The following is a 20,967-nucleotide window of genomic DNA, read 5'->3' on the forward strand; positions in this document are numbered from 1 at the left end:
GTAGCATCTCAAGGGAGACACAGCAGCCACCTTGTGACCATGGGGCTGAAAGGCACAAGCCAACAATGAGAAAATAATGAAACAGGAATATAAAAGTAGACAGTCCCCCTGAGGACTCTGGAGCCGTCACAGTGTTTCTCCACAGTGGAGGGACGGCTGGCAAGAAATCCACACTCTGGTGGAAACACAGATGAAAAATCCCAGAATACTTCGCCGTACGCACTCTTCTTGAGACTCTTCCTAAGGAAACAGCTCGTGGTAGATTAAGTTTATGCGTGAATATGTTCACGACAGACTGTTGAGATACTAAGTGATTTAAAATAAACGCTTTACAATGTGTAAGCCAATCAGATGGTTCATTGCCTCAGCAAGGAAGAACAGTCTCTAAGAACTGCATTTTTAGGATATTCCGCATGGCAAAAGAGAACGCCTGTGTGGTGATATTAAGCCGTTTGTTCAGGATCTGAGCTAGAGTTTCAGAGTGACAGCCACTCTGTCACCTGACCCTGGAGAACGTGGGGCTCATCGTCACTGTTGGGTACATATTCACTAGCTCTCTATGTCTTCTCTATGTGCTTCTGTATTTCCCCCCATTTTCTACTATGAAATAAAAAGCAAAAAGGCATTTGGGGTAGACCGTTTCCCCTTCTTCGTTTCTTTTCAGAATTCCCTCTTTAATGGGAACTTTCTAGGCTGGTCTTCGGTAGGAAAAATGGGCTATTTCACGACACACTTGAGGCTTTATGAGGTCACACTGGGCATTCAGAACCCACTCCCCGGGCTGCCCGAGTCACACTGCAGCAGTGCTCCCCGCCAGGTCCAGTGTGTGGAGCTGGCTGCCCACCAGGTGGCCCTGAGAGGTCTGTCCACATCCCGGCTCCCTCACCTGCGTCCATCGCCGCCCCTCACCCCGTCTTGGCAGAACAGCCCCCCAGGCATCTGGGGTGTCCTGGCTCTTGCTTCACTGCCTGAGTCTCCTGACTGTGGAGTCAGCAAGGTCACCCCTGGTGCCGGGTGCCCAGTTGCTGGGAGCCATTAGCCAAGTAGGTATGACAATTTCCTTGCCAGCGTACCCCATGTTGCAGTGACATTGAATGTACGTGACCTTGCTCAAGGACCAAGGCAGATTAGGGTGTTCCCGGTTTTAAGATAATCGTGTTTAGGGCGTTCCCAGTTTAGGTTCCAGGTTTAAGGTTTAAGATTATTCCTGCTGGGAATAGGGCGTATCCTGCTGCCTGAGTTCCCCTTGAGTTCTCACGGGATTCAGACAGTATATTTTGGAGATAGAAGCCCAGTGGAGGTGAATTTGGGAGAGAAGGTGGATTTGGGAAGAGAACGTGGATTTCCCCAGAACGTGATTGTAGACGGCTGGTGTGAGTTCGGGAATAAAGAGTTGCTGTTTGAATCTACAAGCTGTGTGGTGGCTCGTGATTGTGTGCCCAGCCAGACTGCGGCATTTGTGCCCAGCCAGACTGCGGCACCCGGTCATCTGCTTTGAGGAACTTCCTCTGAAGGACTCCTCCTTCCCTGGGCTGTGAACCCCCGTGTTCCCCTGCCTGTGCACTGGGACGGGGCTCGAGCCGCTTGCAGGGTTCTCTGTGTATACAGCAGGCTCCAGCATACACAGCGCATCCTATGTGACAGTGACCACTGCAGAGCAGATTTGACCTTGGCTTTGCAGGATTCTGATTTGGCAGGACAAGAGCTGCTGGGGGCCACACTGTGCCCTGTCCAGAAGCCCCACATGACTGTCCCCTGAGGTCTTGGTTCTTGCTGTCAGCCTGATTAGAGGCAAGAGCGGCATGGGATGTCAGAACGTGACACCAAATGACAGCACCTTCACTCAGCACGCCTGCCTTCAGTCGCAGCTCATCCTGCGGCTATTTAGAGAGCAGGGCTGCGCCCTGGCAAGTGAAGGCTCTCAACAATGAGCGACATCCATGACAACAGCGAGGGGAGGTGACTCGGGCCGCAGCCCCGGGCTGGCTGGCTCTGGAGGCTCCCAAGCCTGTTGTGACTTCGTCCTTCACTTCAGATCGGCACCCTCGGCCCCCATTATGCCAGCTCCCATCTTTCACGTTCCTTGGTCTGATGCAGAAAGCCGGCCAGGACAGCAGGAGCTTGGCTTTTGCCCCGAGAGGCTGCCCGGGCTCCCACCCAGACGTGGTGTCCCCTGAGGCTGGGTCACATCAACAGTGAACCTGAGACAGAGAGAGAATTAACAGAAAAGCTCGCCACCGCCCGGGTCAGAGTCAGGGGCCAACTTTAACCAACGGTTTCAACACGTGTCAAAGCAGCAGGTGTTGATGACAAGTCCTCAACCTCTCAACAAACTAACGAAAGGGGGACACAGCGCACCATTACCCCAGACCTGTCTGCGGGCATGCGCCCTGTCCTGGCCATGCTGAGGGTGAAGGGTCCTCACAAGGACGTAGGAGTGGGGCCGTGATGCCTCTGTGAGGTTGGAGGCCTCGAGACACCAACAGACACACACGGCGTGTCAAAGGGCCGTCAGACTGTGGCCCACTGGACTTTTCTATGAGTCCTCCCGGCCTCTGCCTCAAAGTCCTCAAGAACCCGTCTTCCAGTCTCAGACTGAGCAGAGTTGGCCTGTAGCCAAGAACATTGTGGCAGATTTAATTAAACCACCCCCAGAGGAACTCCTTGTCGCGTATGAGCCCAGAGTCACAGAGCAGTATGTACAGCGTGATCCAGCTGTTAATAGAAATGGAGATGGATGGAGATTGAGAAGACCCAGCATCCAAATCTGCAGTGGGCAGCCCCAGGTGGTGACGTGCATGCGTGTGATTTTAAAATGGATGGTATATTCTGAGTTATGTATAATAAAGTCAACTTTTATGTTTTGTAAAAAGGAGGAAATGAAGGAAAAAAGGGTTCCAGATCACCACGTCAGCTTTGGTGCTCTCTCAAGTAACTGGGTGACTGCCCTGATCGCTTAAAGTTCTCCCCACTCCAGAATGGGGACACTCATCAGGCTGGGCAAAGTGGTCCTAATTGGGCTGAGGAGCAGACTCACCTCAACTCCAACCCCATCTCGGGTGACAGAGGGGACACCAGGATCAGCAGCCAATGAAGGAAAGAGAAAACCACGGATCCTGGGAAAACCCTAGAAATGACCTGAGGTTATCCCAGAGAGATGGGCGCCACCTGCTGCAGGCCCAGGATGTGACGCATTTCCGCCCCACCCAGGACCCGTCTCCACTCACCTGATGGGGGACAGCTCTGGGTCCCCAGCTAGAGTGTGCTCTGACCTCTCTCCCAGCCCTGGCTGGCCATCCCCACCTCTCCTCCTCTCCTGGACCTGGAGAGATTCGTGATCCCAGATCCTCTGGTGAGCGCTCCTGGCAGAACCTGCAGCCCCTCGGGGAGGGTCAAGCAGAAGTCCTGCTCTCACAATTGAGGAAGACTGGACTCCCGGGCCAGGGATCCTTCAGCTCTAACCCATGAGAGAGACAGTAGGTCTGAGGACCCAGAGGGCTTGCTTTCCTCTGAAATAACTTTTCTTCAGGAAAAAAAAATTAGGAGGCTGTCTGATTCATGCTCTTAACCAGATCCAAGCAAAACGAACATTCACTAAATTATTATTTTAAAATCTCTCAAATACTGAAATATGAAACAAGGAATGGCGATGTGGAATGGGGAGCCCAGATGTTGAATACAGAGCGTTAGGGTCAGTTTGAAAAGGCCCCTGGACCAGACTTGAGGCCTATTTGATGAATTGTCAGTGATGAGTTACAATCCACCCCCTTGGCCACAGCCCCTCATCTGAGGATCCCTGGTCAGTTTTAGGAGCTCACTGGGGAGAACTGAGCTCGGCCCCAGGAGCCGGGCCTTCTCTGTGGCTTCCACTTCCAGCCCCTGCTCCTCGATAGGAGACCCCCCAGGAAACTGTGAACTTCCCTGCCATCTCACTCGGCTCTTTCCTTGATTTCTCTCTGACCAACTGGACTGCCCCTCCCCAGGGCAGGGAGCTGGCCTGGCTCTCTCCACGTTGCCCGCCTGTCCATCCTTCAAGCGTGGTAGAGGCTGGATGGAGAGATCATGGGGCTCATGAGTGCCTGCTCCTTCTCCGTCTGCATCGCCTGGGGAGTGGCAGCCCTCGCTCCAGCATCCATTTGCCTTTCACGCTCACTGAAGGCTTTCCAACGCCGTCTGTGTCGGGGAAGGGGAGACAGACGAGGTGGCAGAATTTGCAGACACGGTGCGTCCAGACCTGTAGTGAGTTTGCACCCCGAGGGATGCTCTGGCAGAGAAGAGAGGGGGCTGGGGTGCATAAGCACGAGGCCCTCCACCGGACCCTGCTTTCGGGTCCTTCCAAACCCTGGGCAGCCCTGCCCTGCAGAGAGAAAATCCAATTGTTCCAGTGAGTCTTCGTCTTGGCAGGCAAAGCCGTGAAAATAGATGTGTCAGTCATTTCGAGATTCCCAGGGCGGCTGCCAAGTAGCCAGCAGGACCAGGAACGGGGAGTGACGTGGCGCACACACACCTGCTGTGTTCCCATTAGCGTTTCATGTTTGGGGTGCCATCCTGCCAACTCGTCGGAAGATTTTTATCTGTTTATATCGTAACACGTGAATTCCATCTTTTGTGTGTTCAAAATAAAATAAAATAAGAAGCCCAGCTGAGACCCCGTAGCTTCATTACCTTGGCAGGCCTTCGGAAACGCGTCCGCACCGGGAAGAGGCCGGGGGACAGTCAGGCCCTCCTCGGTCCTGCAGGACGAGTCCGTTCTCATTCTTCACGGAAATGACCAGCAGCCCCGCTGACCTGAGGGTGTCCTCTCCTGCTGCTGGTCTGTGAATCAGTACATTTGTCCAAGGATGTTGTTATAATCCTGCTTGGTTTGAGCTTGTCTCCTAAAGTTTGGGGCTGGAAACTCCCCAAGTCAAACCTTAATGGCATTTGTGAGGCCTTAGGGAGGTGACAAGGATCAGATGAGATCTTGACCTGGGGCCCCCATGATGACCTTAGTGGCTTCATAAGAAGGGAGATGAGCTGGAGAGAGCTTGGTCTGTGTAGTAATGTGAGGCCCTGTGCTGCCTCAGGACCCTACAGATGTCCCAAGGCCTGAACAGGTGACGGCATTTGACATCAAGACTTAATTTCAGAAACATAACTTAAATAATTTCTATTCTTAATAAATTACTCAGTGTCAGGAGTTTCGTTATAGCAACAGAAGGCAGATGAAAGCATAACCCTGTTTTACAGATGAGAATACTGAGGCCCAGTGAGGTTCGATGACTTGTCCAAGGTCCTGTAGCCTATAATGGTGGAGTCAGGGTTAGAAAATAAGCAGCAGTATAAAGGACAGTGCTGTTCCTCACTAGATCCTGCTGAGACTGGAGCAGCAGGCCTAACAGTCATGCAGGTGAGGGGTGCTTAGGAAAAACAAGCAGGTACAGGATGCCCCAAGAAAATGTGAATTTCACACAAACACGGAACTTTTAGTATAAGTATGTCCTGTGGGATATTTGGGACATACTTAAATTTTTTGGTTATTTATCTGAAATACAAATGCAACTGGGCACTTGCATTTGAGTTATCAACCTAGCACTGGCCACGGTTACCAGCTTGAGATCTGGAATCCTGGGTCTTGGGTTGGCCTTGGAGAGGAAGATGAGGGCCAAGTCCAGGGGCAAGTCCATTTACCATTGCCAGAGCGTCCTCTCAACCTGGTCTCCAGGCGGGTTCCCTAGAAGGGGTGATGCTGGGACTCCAGGGTGTGCTCATGCCCACCACACACGCACACATACACACACGCACACACACATACACATGCACACATGTGCACACACGTACACACACATACACATGCACACATGCACACACGTACACACATGTACACACACATACACGTGCACACCCATGCACACACGTACACACACATGCACACACGTACACACATATACACACGCACACACATGCACACACACGCACAGGTACACACACATACATATGCACACATGCACACATACACATACACGCACACACAGGTACACACACATACACGTGCACACCCATGTACACACACGTACACACACGTACACACACATACACATGCACACCCATGCACACACGTACACACATACACGTACACACATACACGTGCACACACACTCACATGCACACACACATACACACGCACACACATGCACACACACGCACACACATGCACACACACGCACACGTACACACATACATATGCGCACACACGCACACATACACATACACGCACACACACGTACACACACACGCACACACACGTACACAGATACACATGCACACATACACACACATGCACACACACATACACACACACGCACACGCACACTCACGTACACACACTATGTGTGCCTAGCTCTCGGCTGGGATGCCAATCATCAGGAGCAAGCCACCCCTGTGTGGGGTTCTGGGCCGAGGCCCTGGATGGCTAGCAGAGCCAGGTTAGAGGCTTCAGAGACTCCAGGCGTTCTGCAGCCCTTGTCTATTGTTTTCATTATTAATATTTTTACTTTGTTTTTAATTGACACACAATAATTGCACATATTTATGGATTGCAACGTGTGTTTCATTACACATACACATGGTGTCATAATCAAATCAGGGTCTTGAGCAAATTAATTTGTCCCTGTCAACAAACAGCATGATCTTGTATATTATTTAAAAACATAAATAAATACTGGAAATAAATATAATCACCAAGGTGAAAGAACTCAACACTAAAAAATATGAAACGCTGATGGAAGAAATTGAAGGAGACATAAACACACAGAAAGATATTCCATGTATTTGGACTAGAAGAATCAATGTTAAAACACACATACTAGAGATGTGTTCATATATTTGTTGATCTGTTGTATTTTTCCTTCTGTGAAGTGTCTGCTCAGATCCTGGCTCATTTATTGTTTTTTTTTTTTTGGTGTTAAGTTTTTTGAGATCTTTGTATATCCTATAGATTAATGCTTTATCTGAGGTGCATGTGGTAAAGATTTTACCCAAAGGACTTAAAATCAGCATACTACAGTGATGTGGCCACATCAATGTTTATAGTAGCTCAATTCACAATAGCTAAACTATGGAACCAGCCTAGACACCCTTCAGTAGGTGAATGGATAAAAAAAAATGTGGTATATTGCCGCAGTCTGGCTGGGCACAAATCACGAGCCACTCAAGCAGGAACAAACTTTATTTCCCAACTCCTTCGAACGCCACGCACGCGGCCTTCTCCCGGGACACACCACACACCAACCAGAAATCCCTCCTCCGGAAATCCCTCCTCCGGAAATCCCTCCTCCGGCACTTCCCCAACCAACTTGAACTCCCCAGGAATCCCCATGAGAACTCCAAAGTAGCAGGCCTAGTCAGACAGCAGGGGTCTAATATACAATTGAATACACAGCTTAACATAACCATCATCATCTCAATGGCTCGCCTGCATCACCTCTCAACCACTCCGTTCTGGCAAAAATGCCATGTGTCATCCCGACTTGGCTGTGGCCCTCAACAGTATATCTATTCAATGGAATATTACTCATCTTTAATGAAGAATGAAATCATGGTATTTGCTGGTAAATGGATGGAGTTGGAGAATATTGTCCTAAGCAAAATAAGCCAATCCCCCAAACCAAAAGGCTAATGTTCTCTCTGATATGTGGATGCTAATTCACAATAAACGGTGGGTGCACTGGGGAAGAATAGTTACTGTAGATTAGGTAGAGGAGAGAGAAGAACGGGAGGAGAGATGGGGATAGGAGGGAGAGTGGAACGAAGCAGACATTGTTACCTTATATCCATATGTGACTGCCTGACTGATGTGACTCTACAGCATGTACCCTCAGAAAAACGAGAAATTGTATCCCATCTACGTATGATATATCAAAGTGCATAAATGCATGGTACTGTCATGTATGACTAATTAAAACAAATTAATTTTTTTAAAAAGAATACACATAGGGAGAGAACGATTAGAATGTGACCATCAGGCAGCTCTCAGAGTAAAAATGAATCAAGCCAAGAAACATCCCTGCTGAGGGCCTGTCATTCCTTCAACAAAGTCAAGTCTGAAGAAGAGAATTTTGGTGTAAGTGCCTGATGTTTGTCCTCAGCCTGGGCAAACTGTGGCCAGATGCTGCCCATCCTTAGTGATTTGGGTGAAGAACTTTGGTATCTGTGTATGTGTGTGTGTGTGTGTGGTGTCACCATGATAAAATTCAGTTTTACAAAGACGAGACTCTCCTACTAAGTTCAGAGATTGGAGTGGGGGGCGGGCAGGCACATCTACCCCTCCTCTGTGCAATCTGGGGAGGCCGGACAGTGATGTGGCTCCACGGAGGATGACACCACCCCAGTGACCCAGCTTTGCTGATCCCCCCAGTGAGTGCTCCTGGGATAGCGCTACCCCAGAGCCTCAGCCACGGTCCTGTGCACAAGAGTGTAGTCTCTGTGTGCGATGATGGACGCGGTCTGCTGTGAGCTGCTCACCCAGGTGGGTTTCTTTGTCATTATCCGTCCAAGTTCCCGGACCTTGACGTGCCAGCCCTGCTTTCATTCCAGCTGGGATTTTAATGAAATGGTGAGTCTCTAAGATCATCACATGGGGTGGTCGATCTCACCACCGACGGACACCTGGTCACAGGTACGGACTGGGCAGCCAGCGGGACCTGGTTCAAATCCCTGCTCATCCACTTACAGTCAGGAGAGCTGGAAAAATCACTTCATCTCAAAATCTTGGGTTCATTGTCTTATTATAAAGATGCAGATAACAATAATGCCAGTGTCTTAAGGTTTAAGTGGGTTCAAAGTAGAGTGTGTAACACCAGGCCTGGCACCATCAAAAACACTGTCATTTCACCCTCAGAGAGGGGGTGCAGGGTAATTCAAGGCAAGGGGAGGCAACAGAGAAGTCGTATTGCATTTCTGAGCTCAGAACATTTCAATGATCAACTTTGAAAAGTCAATCAACACAGTGCGTATATACTGAACCTTTATTATATGCCAGGTGTGATTCCAGGAGGTGGGTGAGATAGGGTCCTTGCTCTCAGAAAGCTGAAATTCTAATGGAAAAATACTTAAATAGAAAGAGAAAAAGGGAGAAGAGAATGTAATGATTTGATTCATGTAAAGATACAAACTCTTGGGCCTTGTGAGCGGAGGGGCTCTACCAACCCCCTCTGGTAACAGGGAGCTCGGCTTCAGTTTGGTCAGAAGGCGTCGAATCCTCCCAGTGAATCTGGCAAGGGAGCCGCTTCCCAGACCCTGGCGATAGTGGAAAGGCAGGGGGAGCAATCTCCCTCCAGCAGGCAGCGCTGCCAGCGCTGTGCCAATCTCCAAGCCTGAGGCTCGGAGGCTGGTGCGGAGATGGCTACTCTGCAGAGTGGCTCAGGCTCGGGGTCTGTTGAGCCTCTGACCACAGAAGACTCAGGGGGAGAGACGAGAAAACGCCATCCCCCACGGCTTGCCCGGGCATGTTTTAAGGAGGTGTGGAAGAACACCTGGCACGGGCCACACATGCTCCCTGTGGGGTTCTTTGTGCCCAGGAGCCCAAGTCCTGTGAGTCACAGGATGTGGGGCAGTGGGGGGGGGGGTCTGCAGCACAGGGGAGGGGCGCTTCTTTCTTTCCACTCCCATGAGGCGGATTTCTAGGGTAGGGGCATGGATTAGTCACCACGTGGGTTTGGAGCCTGGGAGGTGTCCAGTCCTTTGGTTATAGAAGTCGAAGGCAGTGAGATGAAGATCCAATTGGATGCACGTATTTGCATCTGCCATTCTTAGTTTGCAGTGTTCCATCAAAGCCTTTGGTCACACACTGGGAGAGCTACGGCTTACAGCAAAAGGAAGGAAGCAACTCTGCACATGCCCTTCCCCAAGAAGTCACTTGCCAGGACCATCTTTGGGGGCAGGCAGTGCATATGTAGACGCGTGCCCTGGGCTGCTGCTGAGAGCATGCAGGGGCTGCTTATCCGTGGACCCTGCTTATCCGTGGACCCTGCCTCTCCCACCTGGAGACCGTGAGGGTCAGGTGAATGAGGTCTTTGCCATCCACAGAGCACAATATGAGCACAAAAGTTTCATGGCAGCTGAGTTTTTATGACCTCCACTCAGCACATTTGTTGTGGACTGTGAGCAGCGACCCATGTGCCACATGTCACTGTACCACACACACGGCTGACCCAGGGTCCCAGAGTCACATATGCCAAGGAACACAGAGTCAGCTAAGAAGGTAAAGTTGGGCCTTTCAATCAGAATAAAAATTCATTTGTTTGACAGACATGTATTCACATAAAGTGCTGAACGATGTTCTCTGGTCAACCCAAGCCTCCTCTGTCATGGCTGCTAGTAAATAAGGCGAGATTTGATCGACACCGTGAAGGGCATGGCCCATTTCACTCCCCAGGCAACTGGGCATCAAAATGACCTCGGTTCTCGTTCGGTGAGCACCCAGCCAAGCTGCTGCCTCCCTGAGGCGCGGCACCAGGGGTTTTCTGGTGTCTTGTTGGGATCCACCATTATTCCCTCTGGTGACGGTCCTGTGGCAGCTCTGTCCACAATGCCCACGCAGACACCACGATTGACAAATCCATCCTGTGGGCTTGTAAACGTCCCCCCACTTTCTGAGTTCTTATTTTTATAGGAATCTGCTCCATCCTCCATTATAACGGCCCGTTCCAGTGGAACTGCAGATTGGGGCTCCCTGTCCTGCTGGGTGGTCGCAGGGGACTTTACCAGACCAGTTCCATCCTTGCATGCATTGAAGTTCAGGTCACTAAGCTGGGATTGTACCCGTCAGATTCTCCAGGGGAACAGAACCAATAGAACACATGCAATTATAAACAGGGGTTTATTAGGCTGGTGTTTTAGTCAGCTTTTGCGTCACTCTGACCAGCCTTGGGGGCCTCCAGTTGCTGAGGGATGGGAGGACGATCCAGCCAGCGGGACATGGAAGCCCCCTCCACTGGCCCTTCACCTGCCCGAGGCGTCTCTCTATATGGTGCTCACTGTGTCCCCCGTAATGTCATTCATGATAAACTGGCAAATGCATTTCCTTCGTTCTGGGGAACACACCCAAGGAGGGGAACCCTGGTATACACTGGCCAGTCAGAAGCACCAGGTGACGCCTTCTACGTGCAGTTTGTGTCTCAAGTAAGTCTTCTCCTGAGAGCTACAGGACCTTGGGGGTTATACAGCAAGGGAAAATGCCACTAAATCATGTGACAGTCACATGGAGGGCCAACAGTCCTGCCTGCCCCCCCCCCCATCAGGGTGGAGATGACCACTTCCTTCCTGGACTCTGGGGGATGGGGCTGTTTCCCAGGGTGGCCCAGAAGTCCACTTGCTGCAGATCTTTGGTCAGGCCAGGTTCAGAAGGACCCAGATGGTCAACACACAGTGGGTGGTGGCCTGCAGGAAGGGCTCTCCTGAAACACCCCTCCCTGGCTGTGGAAGCCCCTGCCCTTGGCTTCTGGAAGGTTCCCTGTTTGTTTGCTGGGGATGGAACGCAGCACCTCGTAGCTGGGCAAACACAGGCACCCTGAGCTGCACCCCGGCCCCCGGCCTTCCCCACCGATCCTCCTTCTGATGAGCTCTTCCAAGGATCAAGCTGTCTGTGGCCACAGCTGTGATGACCACTGAGCACGGCAAGGCTACGCCTGGACCCACGTGTGCAGACAGCCCCCCGGAGAAGCTGCACAGCACTGAACCTGAAGACAGAAAAACCTGTTTTGTTTTTTTTTTCTTTTATGCTTTAATGCTTCATCCCATGAAGATCCTAGAGTTTTCGATACCAGAAGGTTCTTTCCTGGAATCATTTTTCCCTTCAAAGAACATCTTCAAACATCCAGGGCAGCTCAAACAGAAAAATAAGCCCCAGGCTCAGCGATTAAGGTTTGCCCTCTCCTCTAGGGAAGGGCGCTGCGCCTGCTTCTCCCCCCGTGCAGTGCGATGGGAGCTGAGCGCGGTCACTGCACGGAGGACACTGGCTTCAAATCCTGGTCACCAGGTGGCCCGTGAGCTGGGAGCATGGCGAGGTCAGGGCTGGTCTGCTCAGTGCGCCACGGTTCCCAGAGTCCTGGGTGTTGGCCTGATCCGAGGGTCACCCCATCCCGCCCCGGTCATAAGGAGTGGCCAGAGGAGCAAGTTAAGGAGCGTGGGGGACGAGGAGCTGGAGGCTGGCGCTCAGCTAGTGGCCCCTGAGTCACATGTGATTCTTTTAAACCACGTGGACATGCGCTCTCCACTTCTCCAGCATGAGCTGGTCACTGGCAGGCTGCGGATCAGCCGTCCACGGTTCTCACTGCTCAAGTGAAACCTCGAGACACCGCGGGTGGAAGGCACCAGGTTTGCTCAAGTCGGCCTGAAGAAGATGGGGCTCCTTTTTACCTCAACGCTGTCTCTTTGAGGGTCTCAGGGCGTGAAGAGCTTGTGCAGCAGGAAAAGAGGTGAGAGTGGGAAGTGGGGAGGGGAGCTGGGGGTGCAGAACCCTGGGGGGTGTGGAGCCCTGGGGGCCGGGTCTCCCCCCACCCCTTGCCTCCGGGGCGGGGCTCCTTTCCCCTGCTGGGAACTCCGCAGTGGACCTCAGCGGCCGGCAGCTATCTTACCCTAGGGAAGGGCTTCTCTATTGTCCAAGGGGGAGGACAGCTTCAGATGAGCCCTTACAGGCAGGGAAAAAGTCCCCACCTCAGAAAAGTGATGTGACTTGCTCTAAGTCCCAGAGGCAGTGACAGCGAGGTTAAGGTTTCTTCTGAGGACCCTCAAGCACCGATGCATTGTGTTCCTCCCTGATGGCTCCCTCCCACGAGTATGCCCCCGGTCAGAAAGGGCCGCCCTGGTTTGCTGAGTGCTGTTCCCACGTCCAGGGCAGACTGGCACCGGTGGCGGCTGGATGAACTTTGACTGCGTGTCACTCTTGCTGTGACTGCATTGTCATCCACCAGCCTCAAGGAAGGCTTTGGTGGGAAAGGTGTCCGAAGCCAGGTGTAGGCTCCCACCTGTGATGCTCAGGAGGCTGCAGCAGGGGCATGGCAAGTTCAAGGCCAGCCTGGGCAACTTACCGAGGCCCTGTTTTAAAATAAAATAAAAAAGGCTGTGGATATAGCTCAGTGTAGAGGGTCTCACCAGCAGGTGTGAGGCCCCAGATTTGATCCCCAGTACACAAAAAAGCCATCTGAGCAAAGTGTGAAGGATGAGAGCAGGCCAAGGGATGGGGTCCAGAACCAGACAGTGGAAACACCTATGCAAAGGCCCAGTGGCAGAAGGAACATGTGGGAGGAATGAGGGCTGAGAAAGGGGAGGGCCGCTGGGCAGAGAGCAGGGAGCTAGGGTGCTAGAGGGTGCCGCTCTTGGCTCCCGGGAACACTTGCTTTACCTGACAATGGTCACGTCAGCCGCGGAAAGTCCTGATGGCTGCTCAGCTCCTCTAACCAACCTGTATTCCCTGCACAGTGACCAAGGCCAACCTGGGAACATGCTAATCTGCTCAAACCTGCCTCTTCCTTAGTGTCCACTAGGTCTTCACAACATGCTTTGGGAGTCCCCACCAGGCCTGGCCCTCACCGACAGTAGCCATGGCCATCCTGAGGAGCAAGGTGGGAGATCAACTGCCGGCTCCCAGGTCCTGCCGAACCCTAGCAATTACAGGGCAGTACAGCTGGCCCTCAGTGTCTGCCAGCTGTGGGCCCCCGATTCACCAACTGCGGGCCCAGAGTTTTTATCTGGGAAAACTTGCTTCTGTGCTCAACACGCTCTGACTCTCATTTCCTGTCACTAGTCCCTAAAGGACAACAGGATGCATGGCATTTACCTGGTATCAGGCGTCACAGTAAATCTAGAGCTGGTTCAAGTACACAGAAGGACGTGTGCCGGTTACCTGCAAACACTGCTGTCTAGGGGCATTGACCACCTGCACGTTTGGTGTCCAAAGGGATCCTGGACCCAAGACAGGACCACACTGACATGTAGAAAGGAAGACGAGCAGACAGAGGGAGAATAAAATCAGAGACGAGTGCACGCAGATCGCCAGTCAACGCACGATGGCAGTGACGGCCGAGCAGGTCACTGGAGGCTGACATACCTGTAACACACCTGCTGGCCCCACTGGCTTTCCACATGGACGATGGCCAAGCACCTGACCCCTGACTCACACCACACCTACAAAGTCCATCCCAGGCACTTCCAGGTCTCATGGGAAAGGTACAGGAGAGAACAGAGAGCACATCTTTATGACTTTGGAGAACAATCCAGGGCTTCTCCCCTCCCCACCTGCGTGGGACTAGGGATTGCACTCAGGGAGCTCTACCCCTGAGCTGCCTCCCCAGCCCTTTTTATTTTTATTTTGAGACAGGGTCTCACTAAGTCACTCAGGATGGCCTTGAACTTGCCATCCTCGTGCCTTGGCCTCCCGTATCTCTGGGATGATAGGTGTGGCCCACTAGGCCTGGCTTAAAATTTCTTAGATAGGATGCAGAAAGCATTGATCATGCAGCACAAAAAAATAATAACTAATTAATTAAATATATTAAAAATAAGAACCTCTTTTCACCAAAAGGCATCACTAGGAAGAGAAAGGGGATGCACCCACATCTACAGCAGGGCTGCAGTGGAGGGTGAGGTGACCCCAACAATGAAACACCACCACCACCTGGAGTTGTGCAGTGCACAACCTGGACAATCACTCGCAGTGTCCCAATGGCTCCTGTGAGCCAGAAGAGGAGGCAGAGGGTGGCAAAGGTAGAAGAGAGCTCAGGAAGTCAGCGGGCCACCCTGGGCAGCCCATGGGCTTCAAGCCCACCTGTGTGTATCTGAGCTCTGCCATTAACCAGCTGGTCCTTCTAGGGCAGTTTATTTAGATGTTCTGGGCCTCGTGGGCACAATGGGCCCATAACCCCAGCGCCACAGGGTGGCAGAGGATCCCAGTGAGATGAGGAGGTGGCACGTGAGGGATGCTGGGCTCCGCGGGCTCCGTGTGTGAGTTTTCCGCCTCTCGCCCAGGTGTGGGCCTCGGCAGAGTGGAAGGTGGACATTCAGGGTGCCTCGAGGACCATGTGGGCGGCCTTCCCGTCCCTCGGCTGCTGTGGACCGCGTGGAGCGTGTCCCCTGCACACCAAGGCGCTTCTAGGCTGGGGTTTCATCTTGCTCATCGACTGAGGTCACAGCTCCACCCACGACATGGCTCTGCTCAGAGGGGACCGCGGGGACCCGAGGCCGGTACGTGGACTCTAGGCCAGGCCTGTCTGCCCCGCCTCTTCCCCACAGAGCCGCCTGTTGGTCCTGGCTGGGAGCCAGGAGTGGGCTCCGGGGGGGGGGGGCAGCCTCTGTGGAGTGCAGGGTCCTCAGCCCTCCTTCACGGGGGCTGGAGGAGGCCATAGGGAGGCCTGATCCCCAAATTCCTAAACCCCGGCTCTCAGCCTGACTTCTGGGACTTGGGTCCAGGTGAGGGCTCCTCTGAGTCTGAGTCCCCAGAGACTCAGATCCAAGTCACTCTCCAGGCTTGGGGTCCAAAAAGCCAGGTTGGTGTAGGTGACCTTTGTAAAACCAATAATAATAATTATTATTATATATTGGAGATTGAACCCAGGGGTGCTTAGCCACTGGGACACATCCCCAGCCCTTTTTTGTATTTTATTTAGATACAGGGTCTCGCTGAGTTGCTGAGGGCCTCGCTAAGTTGCTGAGGCTGGCTTTGAACTCACGACCCTCCTGCCTCAGCCTCCCAAGCTGCTGGGGTTACAGGCTGGTTATTTTTAAAGCATCCCCCGCCCCGCGTTCTCATCCTTGGTCAAACATGCAAAGAGAAACCCAAGAAAGATTGGCGCTCAAGGGGTTTGCCTGGTAGGTGAGGTGACAGGCCCGAGTGACTCCCTCTCCCACTGTTTGGGGGCCCATTCCTCCTCCTCATGGATCACACTGGCTCCATCCTCCCTCCCTTCATCTGTCCGGCTTGTTAAGTCGTTTCCTTGGGCAGCAGCTGGAGGAGTCGCAGGCGACAGAGGTGCCCCACTTCACTCCCCGCCCCTCTCCCTTTGCTCATCTTGACAGATGTAATTGTCTCCCTTATTTTGCTTTTTTCTCTCCTACCCCTCAATTTTATTTTCCCATTAAACACAGTGGGGTCTAAACGAAAAAGATCGTGTTAGTGGCACAAGCAACCAGCCGGGTGCTGGGGTGCACGCCTGTGATCCCAGCCACCTGAGAGGCTAAGGCAGGAGGATTGCAAGTTTAAGGCCAGCCTCATTAACTCAGTGAGACCCTAAGCAACTTAGTGAGACCCTGTCTCAAAATAAAAACTAAGAAGGGCTGGGGATGTAGCTCAGTATTAAGGTCATAGTTAAGTACCCCTGGGTTTAATCCCTGGTACTAACAAAACAAACAAAGGAACAAAAAAACCCACAGACTAGACATGATTGCTCTTCTTTCTAAGGCAGACGGGCCTCCCAGGGACACTAGAAGTTAGCAGATCACTGAGCCACGTGACAGGTGCCACCGTCACTGTGGCCTGTATTCTCATGCAAAGCCAGAACCTGCCCTCAGAACTCATTTCCCTGCTCTTACGTGGGGTCCCCAGGCCAAGGACGCTCAGTGCCAATGCCGAGAACAGGACGTGTATGCCTGAGGGACACACCCTTGTCCCTCTGCAGCACCAGGCTGCAGACAGGAGGCGAGGCGTCCCAGAGCAGCCACCATATTGGTGCAGGGGGCAGAGGTGTGGGGGGAGCTGGGCCAAGGCCGTGGTTCCTTCTCCTTCCTTGCTCATCCTAGTTGGTTTCCAAAACTTCCCTGTTGGCATGAGGATCATAACAGAGGAGGGGGCCCCAGAGGGAGGGGCCCCAGGCTTCGCTTTTTGTGATCCAGTGCTTGACCCATCAGCTGGAGAGGCAGGGTCCTGGTCCTTGTCCAGCACCTTAGCCCTTAGGGAGCTGTTGTGGTCTAGATGTGAGGTGTCCCCTCAGACTCATGTGGGACACAACACAAGAAAGGTCAGAGGTGACAGGACTAGCTGCAACCTAGTCAGTGGATTAATCCACTTTAATGGATTACCCGGGTTGTAACTGTAGGCAGGTGGGGTGTGGCTGGAGGAGGTAGGTCACCCCCAGCATCTTGCTCTCTCTCTGCTTCCTGGCTCTCCTGAGCTGAGCCACTTTCCACCCTGATGTCCTGCCTCCTCTCTGGCTAGAGCAATGGTGTCGACGGGCCGTGAACTGAACCTCCGAAACCATGAGCCAAAACATTCTTTTCTTCTTCTAAGTAGTTCTCGTGGGGTGTTTTGGTCACAGCAACACAAAAACTGGCTGACCCAACCCCCAACCTGGAGTCAGGAGTCACATTCTCAGGTTCTTCAGCTAACAGGTGAGACTTCAGAGGTCACCTGCTGCAGCCATCGGGAGTCCCATCCCTCCCTTACCAGGTGGTTTTAAGGATCCAGTAACACAGATCTGCTCCAAACACTAGATGGTTCCACACATGACACATTTTGTCTTTGGTATGACCATTGGTTCATTAGGTCTCACCAGCATTAGGGACATGGGAGATGGTTTAGGGCCTGAGTTTTTAAATGGTGATTAAAATGGGAACAGCCAGGGGCTCGGAGGGGCTGCCTGAGCTGCCTAGAATGGGCCTGTCCCCCTGCGAGTGCCCAGCCGTCTGCCGAGTGGACTCCGTTCATGGCAGTACCAGAAAGCGGCGAGGCCCGGACCCGCCCAGCCATCTCACACCTGAGGCTCCGGCCTCTGCAGGGCCTCTCCAGCTCCCCTTCGCTAACTCAAGATTTCTAACCTCGGCACAGAGCTGACCTTGAGAAATGGCTCTGGGGGCTGCTAACACCCTCTGTGTCTCAGGCACCTGGAAGATGCTTCTTTTGAGTGTCACAGTCTCCCTCATGGACACTGTCCCTGGATCCTGCCTAAGGTGATTGACCATGAGCCCCTCAAGGCCACTGGCCAGGAGCCCAAGGACGCTGCATCCTGTGGGGCCTCCTGGCCCTGGCGTGCCCCCCCCTCACTTAATCGTCTGTAGCTTTCCTCTTCCTATAGCTCTGACACCAGGTGGGGGTTGGCACGGGGCGGGGGGCGCTCAGCCACACGGGGAGCACCATCTTGGATTTGGAGCCTGTGAGCCCGCCCGCCTCACCCGGACCTGGCCTTGCTGGACAGCACTCTCCGGCTCCCCGTTGTCTCCCTCCTTCTCCTTCCTGCTGAGCCTGAGTGGTGCTCCTCCCTCCCCGCCAGCGTCCCCTCAGTGCAGGACTGAGTTTATCAACACCATCCCTCCCACCTCACACACTGTCTCAGCTGTGGCTGTAACAGAACACTTGAGCCTGGGTGATTCACGCAGAATAGAAGTTTATTTGGCCCACAGTCCTGGAGACTGGGAAGCCTGGGAGGGTGGTGCCAGCCAGGCCTCCTGATATGGAGGCATCACAAAATAAGACAGAGCAAGTGTGCCAGCCTGGGTTTCTCTTCCTTGTCCTCTAAAGCACTAGTGCCATCCTGGGGTCCCACCCTCTTTCCCTCACCTAATTACCTCCCAAAGACTTTACTACCAACTGTCATCAGCAGGGACACTTGAGGATCGAGTTTCCAATACAAAGTGGGGCACACATAGCCTGCGGGAACCCAGCCACTCCTCCTCCCAGAGTCAGGATCTAATTTTCTTCCCCCTTGAACCTGGGAAGACAAGGATTCACTCGCAGCCAACAAAGTGTGGTCCAAGTGGTGCCGCCTGCCTTGGAGGTTGAGTCAGAAGAGACTCCGGGTTCTGCAGCTTCCACCCACCCACGGCTGGAGTGCTCATTCGGCAGCCCAAAGCCACCCTGCCAGGCCGATAGCTGCCCTGAGACGGCCATGCTGTGAGGAAGCCCAAGCCAGCCCCTCTGCAGAGGTGTCACGAAGACTGCATGGAGAGGATGGCCCGGCTCGCCACACTGTCCAGCCCCGTCCCCACCCACACCCACCCACCAGAACCAGAGCCACCTGCTGGTCCTTCCAGGTCCTGATTCTAAGAGGCTGTGAGAGATGGTACAGTGGTTGATGGTATTGGGGTGCTTTTCTATGAACCCTCATTGAGCAGACAGGCTTCTCCCAGCATGCTTTTCAAGTGGAAGCTGCTCAATTTCCCACAAAGAACAAGCTCAGGACGATGAGTCAGAGAATTCCGGCTTCCCCTGTGTCTATCAGGACTCTCGGTTGTGCATGGTGCAAACACAGGCCAGGGAAGGCTGAAGCAAGCAGGGAGCATGAGCTCAAGTCGTGGGAGCCACCCCGAGTGCAAAGTGAAGCACCCAGACCTGGGGTGGCCCGGCAGCCTGGGCAGGACGGTCTCCTCTGGTTTCTGGAACCTGCTTGGCTTTGCTCTGCCGGGACGTGCTCTCTGCCTGGTGCAAGCTCTGCTGGGGTCCATGGCACCCCGTCTCGGCTCAGTGATGCCAGCAGAGAGAAAGCTGCCTCCTGAGGCATCTGAGTACTGGAAGACCAAGGGACCACGACACCCAAAGCCGACAGCAGGACAGGGACAGACGGCAGCAAACAGTGCCCACCTGAAAGGGGACAATGGGAGGCGCGTCTGTCCCTGGTTTCTGGGTCCCAAGTGTCCGGGGCAGGGTCCCCACTGTGCCAACGCTCTTCCTGGTGGTCTCCTTCTTGCCGACTCATCCCCATCCTTCTCTACCTAGTGCATTAGTGTCCCTGGGACCCTCCACTCCGAGGCTCTTTCCTCTGAGACTTCATGGGTTTATGAGGCGCTTCCCCCCCAGGAGGATTTGCTGGGGTTGGTCACTCCAAGGCCCTCCTGACCGATTCTTGAGCTTCTGGTGAAGAAGTGTGGGTTGATCCAACCAGCAAGGCCTTGAACTTTGGGGTTGCTCCAATCCCTTCGTTTTCTGTTTGGAAATCACCGAAGTGTAGGTAATAACAACCAAACTCGTGCTTCTTGGGGTCTGTGTTCCATGTTTCCCCAGCAGCTCCAAACTCACTGTCCCTGGTTTCTGGATCCTCAAGCCATCAGGATAGTCGCTGGCATCTGTCACCCTGATGCCCACGCCAGCCCCAATGCCAACACCAGGTCTGCTAAGGCTCTCGTTACAGCAGCAGCCCATTTCTGGTTCTGACGCACGCGGTAGACAAGCTTATGTCAGGTCGTGGCTCAGGGACCGCAGCCCCCGTCTCAGTGGCTCTCACTGTCAAAAGTGATGCACAAGTTGGCAAAGGTCTGGACCGACCTGGCCGAGCTGGGAGAAGCCATCGGAACGCCCTCTGGTGACCGAAGAGAAGCAAAATGGACAGAAGATGGCGCCACCAACAACTGAGCTTGGACGGCTAGAAACTGCTGGAAAAGGCCACAGATGAAAAGTGCTTCTGTGAACTGGAAGGAAATGAGCCCACGAAAACACCAGCCAAGTGACCAGTCAATAGAGATGCCCTGAATCGTGTGCGTTTGTACCTGGAAGACGTCCAACGCATCGTGGGGGAGAGCAAGTCATTTTTCCATAAAGGAAAGAAGAAAACAGAGAAGGAGACCATCTGCGCTCGAGGTCCCTCCCTCACACGTGCTCATTTACGCAAAGAGCCCTCACGGGGTTTCCCTGTCGCCTGCAGGTAAGAGCCAGGCCCTGGGGCTGGCCATTGGGCCGGACTTCCAGCCCTGGCGAGCGCTCACCGTGGGTCCTTAGGTGCCTTATGAGCTTCCCCGTGCCTTGGTTTCCCCACCTGTGAACCAGGAAACACGTCAGTAGTGTTGAGGGTTGAAGGAGTCACGCTGTGTTCCTGGCCCATGGCCAGTGCTCCGTGAGAGGTGGCACTTGTTGTCCTTGAAGTGTTCGTTACTTAAGCAGTGTTATCTGGGTTGTTCACTGTGCATCGAAGACTGTTATCTAAGTATTACTGTTGTCAAAGGTGGATAGGGAGGAAGGGCAGCTGGCCAGCAGCTGGGTTTCTGGGCATGACGGTAGTTTCTGAGCTACTT

Source organism: Marmota monax, unplaced genomic scaffold, assembly GCF_021218885.2.
Source record: "Marmota monax isolate L192 unplaced genomic scaffold, Marmota_monax_Labrador192_F-V1.1 WCK01_AAM20220418_F8-fsc00041, whole genome shotgun sequence".
Taxonomy (NCBI): domain Eukaryota; kingdom Metazoa; phylum Chordata; class Mammalia; order Rodentia; family Sciuridae; genus Marmota; species Marmota monax.